This window comes from Sander vitreus, chromosome 11 (genome assembly GCF_031162955.1).
Source record: "Sander vitreus isolate 19-12246 chromosome 11, sanVit1, whole genome shotgun sequence".
Lineage (NCBI taxonomy): Eukaryota > Metazoa > Chordata > Actinopteri > Perciformes > Percidae > Sander > Sander vitreus.
The window spans coordinates 14,086,592-14,098,593 of record NC_135865.1 but is presented as its reverse complement, the minus strand read 5'-3'; positions in this window follow the sequence as shown (position 1 = coordinate 14,098,593).

Genomic DNA, 12,002 nt, shown 5'->3' with positions numbered 1-12,002 from the left:
TGCATTTCCCCCCGACTGGCTTCGGCAAGAGTTTGCTAGACAGATGAATCCAATCTCCTGCCAGATATTTTTTGAAAGTGCCTGCCCTTTCAAGCCTCAGGTTATTTTGTGTTAACAAACCATTTTAGGCGCCAAGTTAGAGTTCTGCCACCAAGTGGTCAAAAAATACGGATTGATGCATGTTTAAGGTTAGGATTAGGTAAGGGTTGTGCATGTAGTACAGTTAGGGTTATACTTGAGGAAATGGATGTAAGTGACACAAGTCAGTTGTCTAAGAAACAAATGTACTCTTGTAATGAGAGGCTTTAGCAGATTTTAAACTAAATAATTTCCCATTTGAATAATCTTTGCCTTTCTTTACAAAAGTGACACAATGCAGCATCATTATAGACAACCAGCAGGAACTCATTATTCATTGCAGTCATGCAAATGTGCAATGAGTGTTGCTTGCTTTAGAAATAATAGCTGTGATGATGTGATATTGACCCTGAAATCTATTTCAATTCTTGCGTGAGCGCGTTTCAGGCTTTATTGACCTTCTAATCATGCAGCTCTCTGGCAGCTATGTCAGCTTCAGCACAGCCTTCTCTCTGAAAGTGAACTATTACTTTTCCTTTAAGAGGAAGGTTTCTCCATACACCATTACCACAAAAGTAATAACCTTTTCATGAAAGCACTCAAGAGCACAGATGGAATTTCAAGTGTTTTTTTCTACAGTAAAAAAAGAAAAAAACTTTCAAGGGAGCTTTCAAACTCACTGCTGAAGATTGTGAATACTTTGCTACCATTGTTAGTGGTATGAAGCCACACTATTTCCCATGTAGAGTGCTTTCTGGATCATTGTTATCTCAGTGAAATCATAATCACAAGTATTCCTTGGCCACCATGAGCTTAGGTTGACTGTTATGTTGTACATAGTACACTCTGTAAGCATACTCTGCCACTATTCAGTTTAATGCCCTTGAGCCGAAGCAAAGATGCCATTAGCTGCCATTTTTCTAAATCCACTTTGACTTTGAAAATCACATTTTTAATGCATAGCAGCCTGTTAACTTGGGGATAGCCATCACTAATGTATGGCAGTTGTGAGGAGCAAAGCTTCCTAATCATTGAGCAAGATGTTTAATACAAATATGCATTATTTAGCCAACAGCCTGTGTCTGCACACATCTGTAGGTTATGCATGTTTGATTACTACTGTTCGTCCTTTTCTAGCATCTATGCAATAAAGCTAAGCTCAATCCAAGCCCCTTGTTGTGGTTGAATACAAGATGTGAGATGGGGTTAACTGTACAACTACTCGTATAGCGAATACGCTGTCACAACAAGAGATACTTGTGGCAATGCTGTAAAGCCTAACATCACCTGATTCCATATACGTCTGTCTGTGTGTAACCTTTGGATATTTTCTCATGCTACAGTATTTCTATTTTAAAGATGACTTCAGCAAACCCACTAACACTTTTCTTACCTTTATGGTTTGCTGCACCACATTTTCCTGACCTGTCACCACGACGCAAGTGTATGTGAACATGTATTTTTCATCAAACTGCGCCCAGAGCTCTTTGTGTTGAGCTCTGACATGTGGTTTCAGTAGCCATGACGATGCCCCAAGACCTCAGCGCTACACCTTGCTCACACTGGCATCCCAGATATTGAGTCATCCTCAGGCCTTATGCCACCAACATCATCATCGTCATCACCAGCATCACTCGCTCCCCTGAGACCTGACCAAAACAGAGAAGCTGTTACTGACTCACAAGTTTCACTACAGTTAGAGAAAAACTGATTTGTGTCTAAGAACAATAAAGAATACTGCAAATATCCATTATTTATCATATTAAATATTATCTTTACAAACGCAACATTTGTGCACTGATTCTTACATACCACAAAATAAATCACTTCGTAAATTGTAATTATTACGTTTTCAAAATTGCAAAGTCCTTTCCAGTTTCCTTGGCTGAGCAAAGATACACTGATGAGAAGCATTCTCTTCAGACCTGACTGTAGAAATCAGCAGTGACAGTTTGGACCTGCCTGCCAAGTAGCAGTGTCCTGTCTGCCTATGTGGCGCACTCCTGTGCTCCAGCTGTCAGCTGCACTCAGTCACTGTACTAGTTAAAGAACACGTTCTGGACTATTAAGAGATTTTTGTCTGCAGGGCTGTACCGGGTTTTGCAAGGTTTGCCGAAGAAAAGAACTAAGCTTTGCGGTGACGACCACATCGAAAATGATAAGAGTATACTAAAGGAAAAGCTTCTGTAACTATGGGGAATGAAATCTCAAAGCCGTGCTACGCATCTGGACCCATAGTGGGTGAGATGGTTAGAAAGTATGGACCGGACTGCTTGAGATATCTGTCATATTGGTCAAAAAGCTTTGGCTTTCCAAAAACTGGATCACTGAGTCCAGGAAAGTTATTTTATCTGCTTTTATATATTTAACTGTTTTAACTGCTCTTCAATGTTTAATTTCTTATACTGCACTGTAACTTTTCTTTTTTTTTTTCTCATATTTTATCTGTTTTTTATTTTTTAATCTGTTTTCATGTAAATCTGTTTTTCATTTTTTAATCTGTTTTCATGTAAAGCACTTTGAATTGCCCTGTTGCTGAAATGTGCTATACAAATAAAGCTGCCTTGCCTTGACTTGCCTTATGAACCACCTTTGGCTAAGCCATGCTTTACCACTACATACAGTGTGTCTTCCCCTGACATCATCCTCTAATCACAGCCTCGTTTCTACACTTACAGGATTTATGCATAATGACGTTTTTATTCCAGAATAAAATAAAATTTTTACATTGAAAATAATTATTGTAGAAGGCTTTACAGTCTATATAGGAAACCTTAACACAGAATTTCACAAACTATACTGTTGACGTATAGTACGAACGGTAATCTGATTTGCCAGTTGAGCAGTGTCCCATATTTCAGATCTAATGCTATACCTTAGGAATTTGTGCCTAATGGTGCGCCTCCTGGTTCTGTCACAGTACATGAAAGTAAACCTTAGTGCTGTATGATAAAACCTCTATAGGGTCATAACTTATTGAGCTTCCTCAAATTGCTTCTCACAGTGCTGTAAGCTCTTCCTCCCTCAGGCCTGGCTCCAATATCGCCTGGCTCTGTCTGCAGGTGCGTTTCAGTCACATCACTGACTCTCTCCATTAAAGCTATGCTGCAGCTTAGCTCCAGAGAAAACAACCATACTGCATGCTGCTGATAATCTCCAAAAAGGCAAATTAGCAATTCCACCAATGGAAATAATAATCATAATGAGAGTAATGAAGTTTAATTGTTCCACTTTCAATGGCATTTCGGTAAGGAAAGTACATTAACTTACTTTGTGAAAGAGAACAATTACTCCCATGTATCGTATTTTATAAAAGTCAGAATCCTTAAAGGGGAGACTTGGTGAGCAAAGATAAGCAGTTGCACTGACAGAACAGATCTATCATAAAGCAGACGAGATGCAGGGAGACAGAGAGAAAGAAAGTAAAGATTAGAAGAAGGAAGTTGAAGCAAATGAGTTAGAAATGAAGGTGATTTGAAATGAATGAATGAAAATATTACTCTATGACAATGATGTCATCTGAGCGCAGAGCGCAATGTCAATCACTCAGTGTCAGAATCATCCACTTAACTTCAGAAGCTGTGTGCGACTTAACAGCCACTGAACAGAATGACATTCGAAAATGTCACTAATATAACATCGCCGGCCCCAGTTACAGTCAATGTATGTGCAGTAGCCAAGGAACCAACTGTTATTTATAGTACCTATACATGCTCAATCTGTTGTTGTGTTATTTCAGAGCACTATGTGCCAAAATGACAGTGAATAATCTAGGAAATGGAGTTTGTTAACAACAAAAACCATCCCGATAACATTTTCCTTTCTGGGTTCTTTTGTTATCTCTACTGTGTGGTATGTGTCTGTGTGGCACCTTTGTCTGCTGTGCTCATATATGCTATGAGGGTCAGCATCACAGGTGCAGGAGCATTGCAGCAGTGTGTGTGAAATGACATCCCAGCCTAGCAGAGGCACACCTTACAACACAACAGCTGTCACAAAGGATCAGCATCCATCCCACCACACTCCAGGAGCCGCTTTATAAAAGACCTCTGCTGTTCTGTTGTCCTCACTGTTTATTCTTACAAATGAAAGGTCAGCTGCATCACATGACCACTAAAGTCCCGCCTGTTTGAGTGTGTCAGTTTGCATCAACTCAGGTTAGCAATCCCACAAAGCTGGCTTTTTATGGGTTATTTAAGGTATAACTTTCAGTTAAAATGAGGTAACTATCTGTAGTTCCAAACCCACAAATCAATACCTTTTTATATTGATACCACAAATGGCACCAGTTCCCCTGGAATATCCTCAGGAATCTAACACAACATTTTAATCAATAATCACAAACATGCCATTTAGCTCCTAAGAAGCTCTTATTAGATGTCATAAATGAGCTACAAATCACAACTCCTCTAAAGCACCAGTCATCTAATCAAGCATTTCAGATATGATTATAGCCTATGCATGACATGCATATCCTATGTGACCTCCTTCCATTTACATTGGGGCTGAGCTGTAGAACCACACATCTGAAAAACAAAGCCTTGAATCGCCACATAAATGGTTGGATCTCAGGGCTTTGCACCTGGCTAGTGAGATGCTTTGATCTATTTCCCTGCTTGTTTCCACTCTTTGTAACCATTAAACAGCTCTCTGTTCCCTCTGAGAGGAAATTGATTTGTGATTAAAAAAAGATGAGAGAGGCGTCTTTGTGTCCAAACAGTCGTCCAGTTGTGTGGGTGGCTTATATAGTATAGAGAGTAGCTATGGCTGTGACAGAGCGTTGACGTCAACATTAAGGCAGCTAAATCTAGAAGAGCAGTTTAAGTGTTAAAGGGCCCCCGCTAGCAGTTTCAGATTGTTTTTGTAAAAATCTTGAATGAATGACCAAAATAAATCTCCTTACTTGTTGACCAGGCAAACAGTAAATTCTGCACTGCTTTACTGAGATGTCAATCACTAAATTATGAACATTTTCTGACAACATTAACAGGTAAAATAGGTCCTAAGTCTTAAAGGACCAGTGTGTAGGATTGAGGGAGATCTATTGGCAGAAATGCTGTTTTCATTAGTGTACAATTACCCGAAACTAAGAATCGTTGTGTTTTTGTTAGTTTAGAATGAGCCCTCTTCCAAGAGCTTGCCATGTTGCACCTCTATGTTTCTATAGTAGCTCAGAACGAGCAAACCAAACACTCCAAAAACTCCAAAAAACTCCAAAAACCCTGCAGCCCTAGAGAGGGCCTTTCACATTTTTATGTAACCTGAAGGCACCACATGTTATAGGCTACTACATGATTGGAAAGGTAGGGGCAAAGAGTATAGAAGAATTGTGAGGAAAGGGGTATTCAGATGGTTGCAATCTGCAACCTCACTGCTAGATACCACTTAATCCTACACATTGATCCTTTTAAATAATACTCATGCCTATATGCATGTTGAAAGAGGGGCTAAAAGACTAACTTTGGTAGACACACACTTGATTTGGCCAACTGTTAAAGCTTCGTACTAACTTCATTTAAAATGTTGACTTTTGATCTTAATCCTCATCTCTTTCATTGAAGTTGCACTAAGAAGAAATTAATGGTCAATGGAGAAACAACCAGGCAATAACTTTACGTGTGTTCAGACAGAATGTGAAGTGATAATAGACATGGCGCGATTGCTTTTAAAGTCAATGGATAGATGCGAATGGACGCAATTAGATGCAAATTCCCCCAGAGGCAGCACAAGGGCAAAGAAGCGTCCACGCGAGTTGAATGTTTCAAATTGAGCAAAAAATGTGCACATATCTTTATGAATGTACTCCATAAAAGTACAATGACGGGAGGAAAAAGAGAACTAGAGAGTTCTGTGATCAGTAACAGGCTAAGCTGAACACAAACACAGCACTCCGACACACACATAGTAGGTATGCACTTTGCTAGCTAGATTACAGCTAATGTCTGTGCAGTCGGCTGGTTGTTTAGGGCGAATAAACAGACTGCGGAGACGGTCCAGTGGTCAAATTCACACAAATAACAGCAGGCAAACATTCGCTTCGCTTTCTGTCTGAACACACATTTATGGACGTATATATGTGTGTGTGTGTGTGTGTGTGTGTGTGTGTGTGTGTGTGTGTGTGTGTGTGTGTGTGTGTGTGTGTGTGTGTCTTCTAACTTTACACAGTCTCTGGCAATATCTGGGCAGGCATAGGTTTCTTTTTTCAGAAAGCTTTGTTTTTCCCATCCAGAGTTAAATCCATGTGATGACCAATTTAGGGTGAGAAGAAAAGTCAGCTTAGTGTGAATGGAGGGCCAAAATGGAGGAAAATGTATGCTTTTTCAAATTCAGATGGCTTAGCTCATCCAGGTAGGCATAAACCAGGCAGGTCTATGAATGTGAGGTAGCTCTAATGTGGACGTACTCATAAAGTGTGGAAATAAAGGTGTTTAGGATGCCAACAGCCTGCCATGCTACTGCTGCTGTGAGAGAGGTGTGAGAGCCTCATGGCTGTCATTAATCTGAGTCCCGTAGTCGCAGCCGATCTTAGCAGCTGCAGCTGGTGTGCACCATTTTAGTTTAACTCTGACTCTGACCTCCTCCCCTTCACCACATGCAGACCTGATCACATCCCACAATGCCTCAGGGCTTCACCTGACTGATGGTGCCTTTCACTACACCTCTCATCACACATTTACCTGTCAATGGGACTTGCTCTGGTGCCTGACACAGAGCATCTGTCCTGTCTGCGTCATTTTCAAGCCTGTTAAAGTAATAGCAGCTGAAGTTTCGTTGACAACTTAAAATTATATTAAATAAAATGTTCTTGGCACATTTTGTTCAATGTTGCTAAATTATCATGTCTGTACAGTCAATATGAATCTACAGCCAGGAGATGGTTAGAGAAGCAAAAGTAATAAAATCTCCTCACCAGCACCTCTAAAGCTCTAAAGCATGTTAGTTAGTGAGCTCTAGAGGTGCAGATGACCAGAATTTGTTACCTTTAGACAGAGCCAGGCAAGCTGTTTCCCCTTGTTTCCAGTCTTTATGCTTAGCTAACCAGCTGCTGGTTGTAGCTTCATATTTACTACACAGATCAGAGTGGTATCAATCTTCTCGGCAAGAATTCAAATATGTGTATTTTCCAAAACTAGGGATGCACCGATCCGACTTTTTATTATTAAAGGAGAATTCCGGCCAATTTTTACGTTAATCTTGATCGCTATAGCTACGCGAGTACTTTCGATAGAAAAAACCCCGACCCAACCAGTACTTTTTTATGCCAGAAATCAACTGTCAACAATAAAGGTCAAATATGGGCCGTTTTACGAAAATTGATGTCTAATTGCAAATTTTGTCTGACTGTGTGTTGGAGTCCTGCTGCCTGTGTTGCTGCCTCGCCACCGGCCTACCTTCCTTCACAGACCCCGGCCTGCTGTGAGGTAGATGGAGCTCCGTCACGGCTGGCAGCCCACGGCACTCCATAACCGCGCAAAGTCACCGTTTTTTGGGTTAATGGACTACCAAATGCCGCTGCCCTGACAGAGCTCCAGGGCCTGCAGCTCTCCTCCTCCTGCTAAATGGCCAGTGTGTGTGAGTAAGAGCGCTGTCAGTGAGCTTGTTACGCCAGCAAATACCACAAGTTCCAGTTAATCTTATAATGTGTGTAATTATAATGTGTTGAGTTATTTAAACAAACAATCAGGGAAATAAACGCCTCTTGTCCGCGAGTCTCATTGATAGAGCCTGCGGCTGGATGGAGCTCGATCAATGAGAGCTAACTAGCCTCCTCTTAGAATTCCTCTGGAATTCACAGAAATTCATTAAATTAAAATCTGACACCATTGTTAGCTTTATAAGACCTTGAGGTAGATGTTATATAAGTGGCGTGACAAAATTCAAACTGTAAATATACTCTAATTATGCCGAAAATTAAGCTAACTAGCCGCGATCTGTACACATAGGATTGAAGGGACAGTCGCAGCTAACGAAACCCCTAATGTTCACAAAAATGCATTAAATTGAAATCTGACACCATTGTTAGCTTTATAAGACCTTGGGGTAGCTGTAATATAAGTGGCGTGACGAAATTCACACTGTAAATATACTCTAATTACGCCGAAAATGAAGCTAACTAGCCGCGATCTGTACACATAGGATTGAAGGGACAGTCGCAGCTAACGAAATCCCCTAATGTTCACAAAAATTCATTAAATTGAAATCGGACACCATTGTTAGCTTTATAAGACCTTGGGGTAGATGTTATATAAGTGGCGTGACGAAATTCAAACTGTAAATATAGCTACTCTAGTTATGCCGGCAGCAGGCAGCCAGCTGGCAGCCTCCACGGAGCTCCACGGAGCTCCATGGAGCCCCGAGTATTCCAGTAGTCCAGTACCCAGGTAAACGGTGACTTTCACTGGGTATGGAGGTTTCCGCTTTCTTGTAACACTGTGTGGAGTTCCTAGCTAAAGTCCGACACGTCTTACCAAATTTGCAATTAGCCATCAATTTTCGTAAAACTGCCCATATTTGAGCTTTATATAGTTGATTTCTCGCTTAAAAAAGTCTCAGAAGTGAATTTAATAACAAAATAGCCCGACAAACAATGTATAACTTTACAGTGTCTGAAATATGAGACCTGCTGTCTCATCTCCAATGTGTTTCTATGTGGTTCGCTCAAACCAATCAGCGCGCAGCTCATCTAAATATTCATGAGCATACCATATTTGGAAGAAAAGCTCTTGTTCCAAATAGAGCCATATTCACAGGGTAGTTAAGGGCCTAATAAAATAGCATTTGGGCAATTTTCAGTCCAACCAATGTTACATACCCTATTAGGAGACCTTAAGGAACAGTGTAAAATACCCTATATAATCACTTAATCACCCCTTTAAGACTCCAGTCACTGCCTGTTGTGCTTGCTGATTTCTGGATTCAAACTTCAGTTCACACACTGCCCAAATAAAGCCCTGTCCCCATTCCTCACGTTGATCCCAGCAGTTTTCATTCATGAGACAGAATTAAAAATCAATGTGTATGAGTCCATGGGATTTTCCATTTCCACAACTGTGAACAGCAACACGCAGCCTGTCAAATGTTTTGCTCAAGCAGACAGGAACATCCCTGTTTCACCAAATGCCTGTCTAATTTGGCAGATTGATAACAGCACAAACAAGTTTACCGTACACTGGCAAATACATTTATAAATCAGAAGCCAGCACAGTAAGCTTACCAGGTTAGACCAGTTCAACATAACTCCCTTAGCTTCCAGCCAGTAAAGGCTGGGCAGGTCCCTGTTGGAGCGACCAGAGGGCAGAGAGAGAGAAAGCAGCAGTCTGCCCCCCCTTCTTTTCATAACACACATCAGAGCATCCCAAAACAGGCATCCTCTGAGGGGGCCTCTTCGTCATATGTCAGACATGGACATTACTTTGTCTGGGTATTTGAAAGATTATTGGAGAGGCAAATTGGTTTCCAAAGGTTTTCTCTAAAAATAGCTCAGTCAGTGTGGTGCCCTGCCATGTTAGGTTATTTTGACACAGCAGATGTGAAGCACAGGGACTAGTGTCATGGCACAAAATGGATAGAACTAACTTGAAATGGGCTATATATATATATATATATATATATATATATTGCCACCTCCTTTAATCTTAAAATGTCAGTCCACAACAGTGGCTGTGGTGAAAGGACTAGAAAGAAATGCACTTTTCCTCTCAGGCATGACATTGTATGTGTTTTTAGGATTAATGCCCTCTGACAGCTAAGTGACAGCAGTCACCCATGAAGCCCTGAAACAATGGGCATATAGAGGGTCAGTGAACTCCAAGCACTCTCAATACAAGCAACACACAAATGCAATAAATAAGTACATGCACACATACACAAATAAACTGTCGGAAGAGGTGATGGCTTTGACAACGACTTCTGGGACTGTATGACAAGCTGTCTCCGTTACAGTCTATTTCTGCTGGTCAGCTGCTGATGGATGAAAGCGCTGAAAACTACAGGTGGCATTTAGAACATTGTTTGTTTCATGATGAAAATGTAATAACAGGATATGTCAGCTAACAATCTTGAGGTAGACAGGATTGAAATGGTGCTTGTATAAGCAGGAAAATATGAGAACTTTGTGATGAATAAAATCAAATATGTGTCTCTCTTTCCCTACATCTTTCTCTGTCTACCGTATGTGTCCCTCTGGTTTTCAATGATCTTCAATCTTCTCCTCTCTACCTTTTTCCATCTCTCTGTGAGTGTCACTCAGTCCTCAGTGTCCCTCTGCTTGCTTTCAGCCTGCATTTTGGTGACAGCAATGTCAAAACAAATCAGCTCTTTCCCGAGTAGAGCAGGTTTCAGTGCCACCAGGTTCTACCACCTGGTCCTGTGAACGCAAATGAAATATCTCTTACGGGGGTTACATACACCCTCATCTTTCCTTAAAACCACAACATTAAAGCTACTCCCACACCCGACAAAATAAATGCATTGTTTATATAATCAGTGACAGACTGCTCTGGGCTAAGAGGAACATAAATTGAACTCATAAATGTGATAATGTGTTTACTGAAGAATGATGGGTCTGTAGATAGCAATGTACATAGCAACAAGACCCTTGGAGACAAGAACAGGGAGAAATGTAAAAGATAGTGGAACTGTCATAGCAAACAGGTAGTGTGATTAACTTTGCCATTAACAAGCAGCACGTTTTTTCTGGTGAACTAGCTTATTGTGTCTCATCAGAGAACAATGCAAACACAGCAACAAAACACAGTTGGTTTTTGCATCATCTCAATGTGGGAGAATAGAAATGCTCAGCTCAGGCATGTGGTTGGAAATGTAATGACACAAGTGTGCACTGCTGTTGAGTGTCTCAGTACTGGTAAGCCTCATAATCCCCACTTTATTTTGTGGCATCCAATTTCAGAGGGTCTTCTCGAAATACTGCGAGGGTACTAGGGTACTGCCCTCATAGAGATCTATAAGAAGAGAAAAAGGACAACTGCAGCTTTAAACATGTAAATGAGGATGAATATAGAAACTGCTAATTGTATGTTGGTCTATAAAAAGCACAAGGGTTGAATTTTAAAAACAGAACTTATTTTACAGGTGCAGTGCTTGAGGGTGCAGACTTGGAAGTTACTTGGACGAGGTCGAATGAGTCCAATTCAATAAATATAAGCCAAACTTACATCATACATGATTATCAGGTATTAAAAGGTTTACAATTTATGAAAAACGTACTAATAAGTTAGACCTTCATTCCAGTAATTCCTTAACACCTGCAAAAGTCTTCTACTTAAAGCTGCACTAATCACAGTTTTATATTAAGAACGGATCAAACAACTATGTTTTGTCAAAGGGGTCGCTCATAGTGATGAACACAGACAATTATTACCTGACTCTTTAGTTTCCCTCAACTCCACAGAGTCTGTTAGTGTCTTTGTGCTCTCATCAACCCTGTTTACAGTCACAGCAGGCAGCTGTTTTCAGTGTAAAAACCCTGGAAGTGTAGTGCTTCAGGAAAATTTGTCATTTAGTTGTGTAATAATAAAAATGGCATTTATATAGCATTTTTTAAGAGTTTACCATAGTTTGACGGACATTGAAAAAACAATTCTCTCAATGTGCAAAACAGAAACAGGAAACAAAATTTAAAACTTATAAAATATTAAAGGTGCTGTACTCAAAATACTGGAAAAAAAGTGGGCTGGAATTGCCTCTCACAGACCGTTCCCCAACTCGTCATACACCAACGCTTTGTCACAGCGCTAGCCCTCGGAGTCTGATGCACAAGGCACTCACAAGTACTCACTTGCACTAATATGCACGAGTGGCCCGACAACAACAAAGCTCACATTACAACACACACGGAGGGAGTGTGACTTCATTCTCTTCTCAGGACACCATTACTTTACTATATCTTTACATAGAAAATATTT